The sequence below is a fragment of the Syzygium oleosum genome, unplaced genomic scaffold (genome assembly GCF_021117445.2).
Source record: "Syzygium oleosum isolate NSW1041296 unplaced genomic scaffold, Sole_v2.1 Sole_v2.05, whole genome shotgun sequence".
Taxonomy (NCBI): Eukaryota; Viridiplantae; Streptophyta; class Magnoliopsida; order Myrtales; family Myrtaceae; genus Syzygium; species Syzygium oleosum.
Window position 1 is genome coordinate 15,021,021 of NW_026607489.1, and position 15,385 is coordinate 15,036,405.

The window sequence follows — 15,385 nt, forward strand, 5'->3', positions numbered from 1 at the left end:
GGCCCTCGAGGGGTGCAGTTTCTCTGGCAGCTATAGCCTGAGTCATTTTTTACCGGCCTGCATATTCTGATTGTTGGAGATCAGCCTTGTATGGTAGTCAATTCCCAAGCGTTGGATCTGATCAATCCAGTGAAGCATCCGTGAAGGCTTATCCATGACACCAGCCAGCATCTTCCTCACCTCTCCTTTCAGTTCCTCGATTTGTCCCTCCACTCTTCCAAGGAATTTGAACTTCTGCAAATATATTACATGCTATTTCAGATAAAAGCAAGCATGAAATACGTATACTTCACAAAATTAACTCAATTTTGATGGCCCCGTCTGTGTACCCGATTTAGCTTTCACATGACATGTGAAATTGGACCCATGAGAACCACGACCATATGAGAGGAGGGGGTTAATGCCATGATGAGATGTTTCTTGTAGCATAGGACATACTGTTTTTTTTTTTTTGGTCGAAATAAAGCTACATTTCATTTAAGTAGGAGAACCAAAAAGACCCATTAAATGGGCTTCAGTACATAAAAGGTCTAAAAGAGTTTGAGGAGGCGAAACAACCCAATTTGAAGGTAGGGAATTGCGTCCGTGGGCTTTAGCAGCCCAGTCCGCAATAAAATTTGCCTCCCTTCTACAGTGTTGGATCCGAATATGAGGAAAACACTCTAACGCTCTGACCTCCCAAGGTGTCTGACAGGGACTGTGCAAGGCATTGACCAAAGTAAGATTATCTGACTCCAACACTAGATTCTCCTTTTCTCTCTCACGCTGGAGCAGAAATTTTAGGGTTTGTAACAAAGCATGTGTTTCCACTTGTAGGGAGGAAGCCGCACGGACAAAAGAAGAGAATCCGTCAACAAGCCTTCCCTGGTGATCACGACACACGCAAGCTACTACTCCTTCTTCCCTTCCCGGTGTGTAGGCTCCATCAATATTTATTTTAAGATTCCCGAGTGTCGGTGGACACCAAATCTGGGATGAGCTGGTTGGGTTTTGGAGGGTTTTCGCGTTGTGCAAGCCCCAAGTGCTAATGATTCTCGAACTTGCGAGAGCGGTTTCCACAGTAAAAGCCGGATCTGGGCGTTGTTTTCTGAATACGAAATGGTTCCGCGCCTTCCATATCTGCCAAAGGACCGAGGCTATGACTTCCAGATCAGGTGAGTTGTCCCGATTTGCTGTCCGATTTGCTAACCAAGCTTCGATTCTTGATAAACCTTGTGATGGAATATGTATGCCAAGTTGTGGGTGTGACCAAACTCTGTTTGTCCATGGGCATAACAGGAAAAGGTGTTCGATTGTCTCTGGGACTTCTTCATTGCACAATGTGCAAAACGGATCTAGTACGATTTTTCTTCGATAGAGATTTTCCTTTGTGGGTAAAGCATTTTGGCATAGAGACCACATAAAAATTCTTACTTTAGGAGTAATTTTCAAATTCCAAATCCTTCTCCAAAGGCTACGGGGCACTTGATAGGAAGATGATGCTGAATCATGGCTTTTGTTGTGCTCGGCTGCTTTTATGCTGTTGTATCCATTCTTTACTGAATACTCGCCTGATTGAGTCCCTGTCCATATCAACTGGTCATTTGTTATTTGAGGTCTAACTGGGATCGATAGAATTTCATTGACTGTTTGAGCATCATAGCTATCCTTACGACGCTGGGTATTCCATGTATTCTCCTCTGAATTAATGAAATCAGCCATCAAGGAAGGTTCACCTCTGGGTGCAGGTCCTCCAATTACTCCCCTTCTCAACCATTTGTCTTCTCTAACTCTTATTTTCTTTCCATCCCCCACTGACCACTGCACCTGATGAGCAATTGAGTCTCTTCCCATTAGTAAGCTTTGCCACCCCCACGAAGAATGTGTGCCTTCTTCCGCATGCCAAAAGTCTCTATGTGGAAAGTAGATTCCTTTTAGTATCTGGCTCCAAAGAGATGACGAGTTCTGAGAGAGTCTCCAGGCCTGTTTACCCAGCATTGCTTTGTTTAAGACAATTAAGTCTCTGAAGCCTAACCCTCCCATGTCTTTCCTAATTTTGAGAATTTCCCATCTTTTCCAATGCATGCCTGGTTTAGCTACAGTGTTCTTCCACCAAAAGGCAGCAATTCTGTGCTCAATTGTCTTACAAATGGACACTGGGACTTTAAAAATAGACATTGCATGCTGTGGAAGAGCCTGAACCACAGTTTTAATAAGAATTTCTTTTCCTGCTTTGGACATTAAATTCTCCTTCCATCCTTCCAGTTTAGTATTCACTCTCCCCAAGATCCATGCGAACATTTCTTTTTTAGAACATCCCCAATCCGATGGAATTCCTAAATATTTACCTGTTTTATTAATCACAGGAACTCTCAGCTCTCTAGCTAGATTTACTTTTAGGCTTTGAGGGCAATCTCTACTGAAAAATATTCCAGACTTGTTGAGATTAATCGTTTGTCCTGAAGCTAGACAATACTGGTTTAGAACGTTAGCCAGATTCTGGCATTCCTGTAACTTCCCGTCTAAAAAGAAGATAGAATCATCTGCATAGAATAAGTGGGAAAGAGTGGGACACCACCTGTTTAGTTTGATGCCTTTGATGTTGCCAATCTCCACGGCTTTCTTGATAAGCGTAGATAGAACATTTGCCACCAAGATGAAGAGATAAGGGGATAGCGGGTCTCCTTGTCTAATACCCCTTGACGGTTGAAAGTACTGAGAAGGTTGTCCGTTAAATTTCACACTAAAGGAAATAGTAGATACGCATTGCATCACCCATTGTACCCACTTATGGTGGAATCCCATTTTGATTAGGCAGGCCTCCAAAAAATCCCACTCTATTCGATCATAGGCTTTTTGCATATCCAACTTCAATATGGCTTGAAATTTCTTCTTTCGCCTTCTGACTCTAAGTTGATGGAGTACGTCTTGCACAACCAGGATGTTGTCTTGAATTTGTCTCCCACTCACGAATGCACTTTGCTCCATTGCAATTAGTTCGGGTAACCAAGTCTTCAATCGGTTAGCTATCACCTTAGCGATAATTTTGTATACAAAGTTGCACAGGCTAATAGGGCGAAACTGTTCTAGTCTTTCTGGGTTAGGGATTTTGGGTATGAGGGAAATCACGGTTTTGTTAAAGTCTGGTTGCATCACCCCGGATACAAAAAAATCTCTCACTGCTTTGAAAATATTGCACTTCAAAATTTCCCAATGGTGTTGATAAAATAGCCCATTAAGACCATCCGGCCCGGGTGCTTTTGAGGCCCCTAGCTGGAAAACTACTCCCTTTACTTCCTCTAAAGTAACCTCAGCTACTAACTGGTCATTTATTTCCTTCGACACCACCTGGGGGCACTGATCCAACACAGGCTGGAAGTCTCGAAACCCAACTGATTGATACAAATTTTCAAAATAATCTATGGTCATATTCTTCAGTTGGTCCTGGTCCCTAATCCAATCTCCATCTGAGTTCTGCAGCATTTTGATTCTGTTTCTTAGCCTTCATTGGATAGTGGTCGCATGGAAGAATTTAGTATTTTTATCACCCCATTGAAGCCAGTTAATTCTGGATCTCATTCTCCAGTACATTTCCTCTTGCTGCCACAATTTTCCAATCTCCCATTGTAAAAGACATACTCGCTCCCTATCATAGAAGTCACTGTTACTGTTTATAAGCTGTTGAAGTTCTTGTTTCAAATAATTGATCTTTTGATGCCCATTGGAGAACCTCTTCCTGCTCCATTTGGCAAGTGCAAGAGTCACTGCACGTAATTTCCTGGAAAGATCTGTCTCTTTTAAAAGAGGGGACTCCCAAGAATAAGTAATCACATCTCGGCACTCCACATCTTCCAGCCAAAATGCTTCAAACTTAAATTCCTTTTTTCGTTTCACTCGATCTGCCTCCAAAGATAATAGAATTGGACTGTGGTCTGATCCAATAGCAGGTAGTGCAAAAACTTCAGCTTCTGGGAACAGTAATTGCCATTCCACTGTACAAACAACCCTATCCAGCCTTTCCTTCACAAAATCATCGCCTTCCCTATTGTTTGCCCAAGTGAATGCGCAACCCTTACTGTCCAAGTCCATTAAGGAACAGTCATTTAGAAGCTCTCGAAAAGCATTCATTCTATAATTTTCAGCTATCCTCTTACCTACTTTCTCCCAATAATGAAGTACTTCGTTGAAATCCCCAATACATACCCATGGAAGAGAATTTGAGGAGCTAATCTGTCTTAGTTCCTCCTATAGTTGTAATCTTTTTTGGTACACAGTCGACGCATGAAGGCACGTGATGCGCATCTTTTTGCCACTATCCATCTCCTCGTAAATCATATCTATAAACTCCTCAGCCATACGTTCAATATTCAAAGATACCCTATCATTCCATAACACCGCTAGCCCCCCTGCTAAGCCTATGGGATCCACTACACAACAATAGGGGAACTTCAACCTCTTCTTTATTCTTTGAATCACCATCTCCTGGTTCTTTGTTTCCATTAAGAACACTACGTTGGGCTTTTCTTGAACCACAAGGGCTCTTAGTGCTTGGACTGTCAGGGGATTGCCCAGACCCTGACAATTCCAACTAATGAGCGTCATTTGTCACTTGGTGGCTTATTAGGGCTAGCCACCAAAGCCCATCTTCCTGGCCCCTCCACCTCAAAAAATCGGGGTGTCTATCATTTGAGTCTCATCAATTCGTCCCTGCAAACTTCCTCTCAGTCCATAGGGATTATAGCGTTTAATCTTTTTGCTAGATGATGCCATTGAATCCATACCTGTAAGCTTCAGTTTTTTAACCTTTGCCGAACCCTCTTTCTTTTCCTGGCTTCTCTGGTTCTGGACCAATACTGGTGACGAGGGTATAGTACCCCGGTATCCTGTCGTCTCTCTATCTTGGTGACGGTTACACAGGACACTTGATGCAACATCCACCATCTCTGCTTCCGTCACCTCCACAATTTCTTTGTCTTTGTTATTGCAAGTTGGCTCAAAAGGAACCAACTGAGTTGAGATCTCTGGTGTCTCGGGGATAAGTTCATCCTCGTCATCAACTTTCTCTTGTCTCCCATAAAAGGCCTTCCAAAATGGGCTATGTTCCCGAACTTCAGCTCGCAGCCATTGACCAAAGCACATCTCCTCTTTTCTTTCCAGTTTCTCTTCATCAAAAGGGATCTCTTTGCAGTACATTGCATAGTGTCCCAATTTCCCACATGAGTAACAGAAATGTGATAGTCGTTCATACCGAAAATCCAACCACATGTACTTCCCTTCCAACTTGATCAGCTTGCCAGATTTGAGTGGTTCCTGTAGGTTAATTTCTACTCTTGCTTTCCCTGCTTTTAGTGAGACACCATCTTTAGTTTCCACTCTAGCTTCTGTAACTTTTCCCAACTCTTGGACAGCTCTACAAATCATAACATTGAAGGGGGGTATTGGGAATCCAAGGTTTCAGAATCACCAGATGATTTGAAAAGAGCCAAGGGCTATTCTCCAAAACCTTATTTTTCTCCTCTTCCTTTCTAAATTTAAACACATACAAGCCAGACTCACGTTGTGTGATATCAACATTTTCAACTTTCCAAGCCCTTTTCATCGTATTCTGAAAGGCTTGAAAATTGATGGAAGGGTTGGACATGAACTTACCCACTAAAATTAGTTGGCATTCCTCAAGTGTTTCCTTCGGCACTGCATCCTCCCATTCTTCAATCTTTTCTTCTGACCATAGTCTACCTAACCTTTTGCAGAGCGAGGCCAAGCGAGCATTTCCTTCCTCAGTTTCTTCCATGGTGACTAGAAGAGAGATGCTTTAGTAACAGGAACCCTAGGGGAAGAAATTGCGTACTGCTGCATGTAAAAATCAGATTAAGGAGAGTGGGAAAGAGGCCTCTGGACCCGATGGAGCATTGAAGGGAAATCAGATTTCATGGGTAGGGTTTATGAAAAGGTGACAGCAAATTTAGGGTTTAATGCCAAATTGCAAACAGAAAACGAAACTCTAGGTGGTGAGTAATTCTAGACTAAAATATTCTGGGGAAAAGGTCGAGATTGCAATGGATAATGGACAGTTTTTGTGGAAGTGGTGATCTATTTGGGATGGAAATGTTGAAAATCGTGCTTGCTTCATCTTCTGTGGGCATGGAGGTAGAGAAGACTCTACATAGTTGAGAGAGTTTCGAGCAAGGTGTTCTTGGTTACTCCGCCCAGTTATGGATGGAAATGTTGAAAATCGTGCTTGCTTCATCTTCTGTGGGCTGAGAAAAGTCCAAAGCAAACTGTAAGATGGGAAGAGGGGAACAACTGGGAAAAGATAGGGTTTATGCGAAAGGAACTACCATGGAGGTAGAGGAGACTCTACATAGTTGAGAGAGAAAAACCCGCATAGGACATAGGACATACTGTGGTTGGTGAATTTACAAGTGCTATTACTGTTTGTCAAGCTTCTTTTATCTTTTTGTGCGTAAAAGGGAACATGTATAGATATGAGACCAATTGGAATCATATAAGCGATGTCTACAGAAGAATTACTAACCACTGAGTTGGAGGGAGAAGCATATTTAAGGAAGTAATCGCCCCATACGCTCGGACGATAACCCGCCGACCGACGTTCGATCACGGGGCCTGTTCCTATATTCGGAGAAGAAGATGGAATTGCTGAAACCCGCGACATATTCCCTCTGTTCGTTACGTTTTGTTTGTGGATGTCAGACCAATACTCAAATGGAAGAGCAAGGAGAGGTTTTCTCTGTGTTGCAAAACATCAATACTTGAAGGGTATTTATTTATAGACAACATGTTCGTAACCTCTTCGCACTTAAGACTTTTTTCTTTTAGACCTACCAATCACGGGCATTAAGATTTCGCTATTTTAGAGTTCACCGTCGTCACTTTTGTCAACATTCATGGTCAAATTCTTATGTCTTTGTTAAAGTAACTTCTTGCTCCTACCGACTACAAGTGACACTTTTTTGGTAACAACTGTAAATTTAGTACACATTAGTCAAAAGAGCCTTACTTTAGAGTTCCTAAGATAGATCTCTTACGAAGTTTTGTTAAAGCACCTATAGCTGTCTCTGGTTTAGGCCGACTTACATATGGACCCCTACGTCCTTTTGTTAATTTTTTCATGAATTCACGACCCGGTTTGATTATTGAAGTGGAGAGTCCGGTCCTGTTAAATCACTGCACCGTGAATATTCGGCTGGTTTAAGCTTTTAATTGCTATTATTTCACTTAGTAATGAAATGTTGTTTAAAAAAGAAGAGTGCAGTACTAAGGTTTTTGTAATGGTAATGGAGTATTTATTATCACAATGTTTGAGGGAGAATGATTATGGATCATAAGGGTTATTATTTTTTGTCGTAACATGTCGTGTTTCTAACTTTTCTTTGTCTTTTGAACGGTTGTGCAGTGCTGTCCAGGCCATGAAGTGCTTGGGTTTCATGATACATCACCCAACAATTCTTGCTTCCATCCCCGGTGACGCGTTAGTACCCATACTTGTTTGAAGAACCATGTACGTGTTTAAATTTCGAGGACGAAATTTTATTAAAGGGGAAGAATTGTGACATCCCCAAATTTGGGACCAAGATAACCAAAGGTGAATGGTAATAGAATGAGCGAGCAGTTCGATCTGAGGGTCGGTAATGAAATGGATAACATGGTCGGAACGAGTGTATTGAGGGTTGGTCATGGTTTGTTCGAAAGATTGTCCATGGATTGGCCATGGGATCGACAATGGAATGACTCCCCGATCACGTAAGTCGATTAGAGTAATACGACAGTGAATTGACCCTTCGACCATAATGACCGTTAGTGGGACAGTTCGGGACGATCATGGATCAGTACTGTGTCGGCATGTGTCGATCTCGGGTGATCCCGCACGGCCATGCATAGGTCGCGGATAACCATGGATTAATTCCGTGGTACTTTATTCCACGCAGCTACATGACAACCAAGGGTCGATCATGAGTCGTTGATACTCGAACATGGACCGGTTGCGAATTAGCCATCGATCGACGTATTGAGTTGGGTAGGCCATGGACAAGCCATGTGCCAAGCCAAGAGCCTAGCGACTTGATCGCGGACCAGGTTTTGTGCCAGCCGCGCTGGCCAGGCCTTGTGCCCGGTCATGGACCGGCCTTTGTGCTTGTTAGCTAGGCCATGGATCGGCTACGTGTCCGACCGCGTGTCAGTCATTGTGCCTGACCCTTGTGCCAGGCATTGTACCCATCAGATCCGGTTTCGACTTAATACCGTGCCAACCAGACTTGGCCACAGACTGTGCATTGTGCCCATCCGTGAGCCAATGCAAGTGTTTAGTCCGTGTGCCGGCCCCTCGCTTGTGTGGCCTAGCATTGCGCTCAGCGCACCGCTTGTGCAACCCGGTACAACGCCCGTGTACTTAGCTCCATGCCTGGCCATGTACCCGGTCGTGTGCCCGTGTGGCCGGGCAGTGTGCCAGGCCTTGCGCCCGGTCAGACCCGACCGAGCAGGCCACGCGCTTGGTCAGTCCAGCAGGTCCAAACGTGCATCATTTAACTCGAACTTTGGCTTGGTTATATATGGTCATATCTGGAAGTATTCCTATATCGAACCTCAATTCGAATAGGTTGGTCGGTCATTTTAAACCCGAAAATTTTCCTATTTACTTGGTCCATCTTTACTAGTACCATAATTGATTTTGAAAGATGCACTTAATGAAGAAGGTGAACCATAAGCTGATTGTCCTTAGTGAATAATTAGGTGTTCTTGAAGAGCAAAAACAAACCTTACTCGGCCAAGCTTGGGGCACAAGAAGCCGTTTTGACCAAGTCAACATTAAACCAATAATTGAGGGCTAATCATTAGGAGAATCTTATCTTATAAGATTTTCATTAATTGAGTGTGTTATTGAGAATTTTAGAGAGTGTCACACGCCCAAGGAGCTTGGAGGACAAGAATGGAGATCAAGACAAGGCCAATATTGGAGAGATCATCATTAGAAGCATATGTGTCCCTATATTTATAAATGCATAGGGTGAGTCACATACCCTAAGTTTAGGGCATTATAACCCTAATAGGACACTTGGTAGCCATTTGGACCATCAAATTATTAGGCCTAACATTGGATAAGATTTTCTCTAATTATAGGTGCCGCTTGAATGAAGGTAATTGAGCCATTTGGCAAGTGAATTATGAGAGCTTGGCCTATAAATAGGAGGATCACCGCTTCATTCTTCTCTTTTCTTCAAACCGAGCAAGCCACTCTCTCTCAATCCTCTCGGTCTCTCTCTCCCTTTCTCGGCCATTCTCTTGGCTACTCTCTCGGTCACTCCCTCTCGCCCGTCTCACCATCACCGAATACCCTATGACCACCAGTGTAGTAGGGGGTATAAATGGTTCGGTTAGGTTCAGATTTTCTGAAAATCCGAACCGAACCGAACCATTGATATGTAAGCTTGCTATGAACCAAACTGTGATCCGAACCGAATACAAACCGAACCGAAAACCCAGTTTGGTTCAGTTTGGTTTGGTTTGGTTCGGTTCAGATTTTCAATTTTTGCTTTTTGTCTTTATGCTCTAATCAAACTCACTTTCCTTTTTGAAAAAGAAAGAGAAAATCGTTTTCCTTCCTTTTCTTTTCTTTTTTTCGTTCTTTGCAAAATGTCTCTCTCATGTTGTCTTCTTCTCCATTCAGCTCTCTGAACGCGACTCGCTCTCTCCACTCCATACCCCACCATTAGGTCCACCGCCAACACCCATCTTCCCTTACCTTTCCAGTCCCCAAACCTTCTTCTTTCCACCTCTTTCCCAAGTCCCACCACCACCTCCGTGTCTTCTCGGCATCCTAGGCAGCCCTGATTATAGCCTCGAAGAGTCCCGCTAGCTCCGGGAGGATTAATGGTGGCCGTGAGAGGAGCAGCGACGGTTCCACGAGGAGCAGAGGTGGGCCTGCGAGAAGGAGTCCCTCCTTGGTGAGATTGCTAGGCTAAAGCTCTGGATTCAAGCCCCAGATTGCAAAATTCAGATTCTAGGAGGCGATCATGGGGAGGTGGCGAACGTTGCCGCACTGTTGCAGGAGAGGAATTTGATTGTGGAGAGAGGGTTGAGTGCGAGTCCGATGCTACTGGAGAAGAAAGAGGAGTAGGCGATGGACGAGAAGAAGATTGTAGTGGGGGAGAGTTGCTACCGTATTGAAAGAGGAAACTATTTGTTTCGATTCGGATTATGAATCGAATCGAATCGAACCGAACCGAATCAGATCGAAACTATCCAAACCGACAAAAAAGAATGGTTCGTTTTTCATTATCCGAATTGAAAACCGAACCGAACCGAAATGCACAAAATTTTCGGTTCGGTTCGGTTGAGTTCGTATCTCGGTTCAGTTTTTCGGTTCGGTTCTAACACTTCTACCGTGTAGTAAGTGAATTCCCTATCCTTTGGTTAGGATGTGCTGTTGCGCGTTTGAGCTCCAGTGGTGACCATGTTTGTAATGCTTAAGGCTTACATGTGTGCTTGTTGTTTTGCTTCATGGCTGAAAGTTAAGGCACAACCGAGGCGCAAAACGAGGTGTCGTATGGTCTCATACTCATGTTATGCTGTCACGAAGTGAGCTCGACTTGGTGCGGGTTTATATTGAGGCGTGTAGATCTAGGACAAGTTTGGCTCCGAGCCGGCGTTCGGCATGGTAGATCGAGCCATGAGCCCTAAACTATGCTTGGCATGATAGACAAATGTCTAAGAGATCATGAAATACACAAGCACTGCACGCCTTCGGGCTCGATTGCATGGGCTAATGTTATTAAGATAAGAATTGGATTGGTTGTTGCTTGTTGTTTGATCACACGAGGGACTAAAGTTGTCACTGATGGATTTTGGGACGTTGCCGCCGCCAATAGATTTTGGGACGATGCCATCATCGATGAATTTCGAGACGATGCCGCAATCGATGGATTTCGAGGCGATGCCCGAGGGAGTCTCGGATGCCTGGTGTTTACCGGAGGAACCGATGGATTTCGATTAAGAAATGTGGAATCCCCATGTGTTAATCTTTGCATGCAACATTGAAAACCACGCTTGATGTTCTCTTATTTGGTGAGCATAACATGTTTAGCCACTAGGCTATGTAAGAAACATTTGCTATTGATCTACCATCGATAAGCCAACAGTAACGTTTATTCTCTTGTTCGATAGCGAGGCTATCTCTTAGCCGAAGCATAGTGAATTTAATTTACTGAGTTGTGTAACTCACTCCTCATATTTTTAGCCTTGTAGGTATGGCATTGCCACCCCCGGTTCGCTTCGGTCTTCCCGTAGAAATGCATGTTCGAGTGATAGACATAGTTGATGTCGAAACCGAAACCACCTACCGTAAGTGTAGTACCACCATTTGGGTTGAAGAAAATGTCGACAAGCTGGTACCCCATCGTTACGAAGTTTGGTTCATGTGGTTTGATGGAGACATTTTGGGATCCCTTGCTGATTTCGATGGGACACCCAGGGCTGCTGGTGGTAACGCACCCAACGGGAACACAGGCGGATCGTAGCTAGTTGATTGAGCTTAGGAAGAAGCTAACTTTTGTTTTTTGTTAAGGGACGGTGGTAGTGAAGCTAGGATGACCCCAGCCATGTGGATAGTATGTGAAGGACCGGATGTGATCCAGATGTAAACAAATAACTGAGAAGGCTCGTAGGAAAGAGGGCTTGTAAATAGGCAACTATCGTGTAAAATATGTGTGCATGAAGAACATACTTTCTAGCTTATCTTGTTGTTATTGTTGTTCCTGTCATTGCACATTATGTATAATAGCTTCCGCTCGTGCGTAATAAAAAAAAATACATAATGGGACGTTGTCCCGAAAATCCCTGGGTGTAACATCCTCACCTTGGGGTTATTAATGCAACGTTCCAGGCGTGTTGCCGTCTCGTTTCTTTTATCTAATTAATAAGCACATGCGAAAATGTATACAAACAAACTCCAAAACAAAATAATAGCTGGAAATCAGGGAAAGCACAACAGGCAAAACACACTATTGCCATATTACATAAACATATTTCACAAGCCCTTTTCTACGGGCCGTTCCACGTACAAACCATATATGGTTACATCACAAATGAAAGCCGGGGTTAATCCTAGCTCCTCTATGTCAACCTCCATCTCGGCGGGTACACCAAAACAAAATAGGGGCGTGGAGCTCATCCTAAAAACATGAAAAACAACGGGAGTAAGTTGAAAACTCAATAAGTAAATTCACTAATGTTTGTGCAAGATGATGCCTCGCCGTCGTACTAACGCATACAAATATCTTCCCCGCTTTATATCGACGGCAAATCAATAGCAAAGACTTTGACTTTGCCCTTGCTATGTTTACATGAAAGCTCACATTTATCTGATCACATAAAAATATACAAGAAAATTTACACGTGAAGCCTCGCAATCAATCGGTATGCAAAAATACCTGAAAATATTCATATGTGAATTTATTTATTTTATAGTCGAAATCCATTGGTTGTCGCCTCCTCAATAAGCGGGTGGCGGGTCTTCCGGAATCCTTCCGGCATCCAGAAACATTCGGCTCATCAATAAACACACATACCGGCACACATAAGACTCATTTATCGTCATCCTAGCTCAACCAGGGCATCCCGGCTCAATCGAGACATCTCGAGGCTAGCTTACCGAGACATCCGGGCTTCACCTAGGCAACCTGACTCAACCGAGGCATCGCCGCCAACACTATGTAATGACGGTCTTCTTCTTTCATTTAGTGATCACACATCATAGGTCGCACAAGCCGGTTTATTACCCTCTATCTTAACCCACGCATACAAGGCCCTAGTTGCTATGTACATATGAAAAGCTCATAAGCTCATAAATCGACAAGCATGGTTAAGAACATCAACATATTACACAAACTATCACATCCGAGCGTTATGCGACCATGCACAAGAACAACGTAAAATAATTCACACGGGGTTCCTTTATTACATAACTGAAATCCATCGGTGACGGTTTAGTCCCTCATATGATCATGCGGTATCAAATAGGACTTCGGTTCTTATCTTTCATTTCTAATCGATTCAAGAATGAAGCCCGAGGGCGTGCAAAACACGTATACGAAATGACTTACCGTGGTTGAGTACAAATAGGTATGCCGGGCACGAATCAAGGCCCGAGACTTGAATTGCTACACTTTAGCACCGACCTAGACCAAACTTGACATTGGATCGATACTTAATATCTTCCAAATCTAAGAGAGGCCCAATTCGACTTGCCTACGTTTCATGTTCAATGCCGACAGGAACCTTTTCTTCGATGCACGGGATGTGCTCGACTCTCAACAAAATGAATCATAAGCAAACCATACAATAACAAGCACAAACTTGTATAGGTGTACATACGAAGAATTTCACTTAAGAACAAGTACACCACCATTGAAAACAAAGTCATCTCAACAATAATAATGATCAGATGAATATTGCTAGCAAGAACCAACGCCCATAAGAACAAAATCGTTTCGAGCAACAACAACTTCCCAAGCCGTGTTCCAACCACATAACACACTGCCCTATCCAAGTGTTAGGAAATTCACTCACCTGCAAGCACAAAAAAACGTCTACGGGGGTCGAATGGGGAAACAGTGATCGGCGGGGGCGGCGAATGGGCAAGAGAGAGGGAGACGTGAGAGTGAGAGATGAGAGAGGAAGAGGAGGTGGTGTGTGTAAACTAAGGGGGGACTAAGCCTATTTATAGTATGGTCCACTCATAGACTTTATGAATTAAGGCCAAAATCCATTAATGAAGGGCCCTAAAGTCTAAGCTCCATTATGATAAGGCCTAGAAAGTCTTTGACCATTATGAAGCTTCTTATGCAAGCCTTTAATTGAGGCCACAAATTTCTCAACTTGGTATCCAAGTTTCTACCTTAGGGTTATTAGGCCCTAAAAGTCCAAGTTAATAATGAAGTTGATCTTAAAGTCTATGGCCATTATTAGGCTTCCTCTCCAAGCTTCTCTTGAGGACCACGTAATACTAACTTGGTTTTCAAATTGTTGACTTAGGGTAATTATACCTTACTAATTCATTTAAGGCCTAAGTAATTCATGATGATCTCTCTCTCTCTCTCTCTCTCTCTCTGGCCGTGAACCTCCCAGGTGAACGTGAGAGGTAGTCTTGGTCCTTAAGACTCAATTATTGAAGTCTCCCACCAAATTATTATTGGTGGTCTTCAAGACAACTTGTTCCTCAAGCCACAAAAATAGGTAATTATTCCCTAAGTAGTTTAGGGACACCTAAGCCAAGGAATGATTGCCCTCATTAGAAAGTTCATAAAGTATAGATTTTGTCTCCAGAAGATATCAAATCGAAATTCCAACGTTCTTATATAGAAAATGATGAATCTTTGCAATCTGACAAAACCGGGCAGTTTTTGTACCGTTCTAGAAATCAGACTTAACAACATAGTGAATGGACTCTGAAAATTCTAAAATTTGAATATGTCATAAACAAGACCTTGACAAATATTTCCCATGAAAAACACGAAATCTGGATATTTCTTTAAACACAACTTTTAGTAGCTCAAAAATAGACTAAAAACAGTTTATTGAAACATAATCCTTGTTTCTCAAAGTAAGCTCTTTCCAGAATCCAAATCATCTCAAAAAATTCTCAAATTTTTATATGTTATATAGAAAAAAGTTCTCAACAACTTTTATGAGGAAGTTTGTTCAAACTCGGCTTAGAAAAGTTTGTAGAAAATCGAGAAAGTGTAAACATTATAGAAATACCCATTTTGGGCAGTTTTACACGGTCCGAAAATGAGGTGATCATCCAACCCAAATCAAGTCCAAAATTTCCAAAATTAAAATATGTAAAACTTCAAGATGTTTGGAAAAAATTTTAAGAAGGAAGAGTTTGGAAATTCGGATCACAAAAGTCTTCACAAAAATAACAAAACGAGATGGTACCAAGGATCGAAACTGAATTTTCCAGAACAAGAGTAAAAATTGGCTCCGATTGGGAAAACCACTAAACTTAACAAAACTCATACCCAGCAAGATGCAATACCCATTTCCACCTCCAAACATCAATCTTTATCCATTTAAGTCACATGCACCACAATCCTCATTTGGACAGTAACATACACACCTATTTGGCAACACAAAACCAGCATAGAAGACCATAAAAACAACCCACGACCACACACAAGCAAAAATCAAGGGTGTAGGAAGATTGGAAGGCTTAGAAATGGGTCTCATCCCCTTGCTCACAGGTACGAGTAGGGCACGTGTCGCGTCCAAGACTGATCTCTGATCCCTTGGCAAACCGATCCATAGTCATTTTCCGAGGACTGAAATTGAGGATGTTACACCGGGACAAAGAAATTCACGACTGAACTAGGATTGAGTGCCATGGCCTAGG

The 15,385-nt window shown here is 42.8% G+C and overlaps 1 long non-coding RNA gene across 1 annotated transcript; it reads left to right on the forward strand.

The window, feature by feature from the left end:
* Positions 1-666: 666 nt before the first annotated feature.
* Positions 667-5,928, forward strand: LOC130138159 (uncharacterized). Its single transcript, XR_008816566.1, has 4 exons — positions 667-718; positions 817-1,154; positions 1,279-1,337; positions 5,730-5,928. It is a non-coding gene; the product is annotated as an uncharacterized LOC130138159 (long non-coding RNA).
* The last annotated feature ends 9,457 nt before the right edge of the window (positions 5,929-15,385 follow it).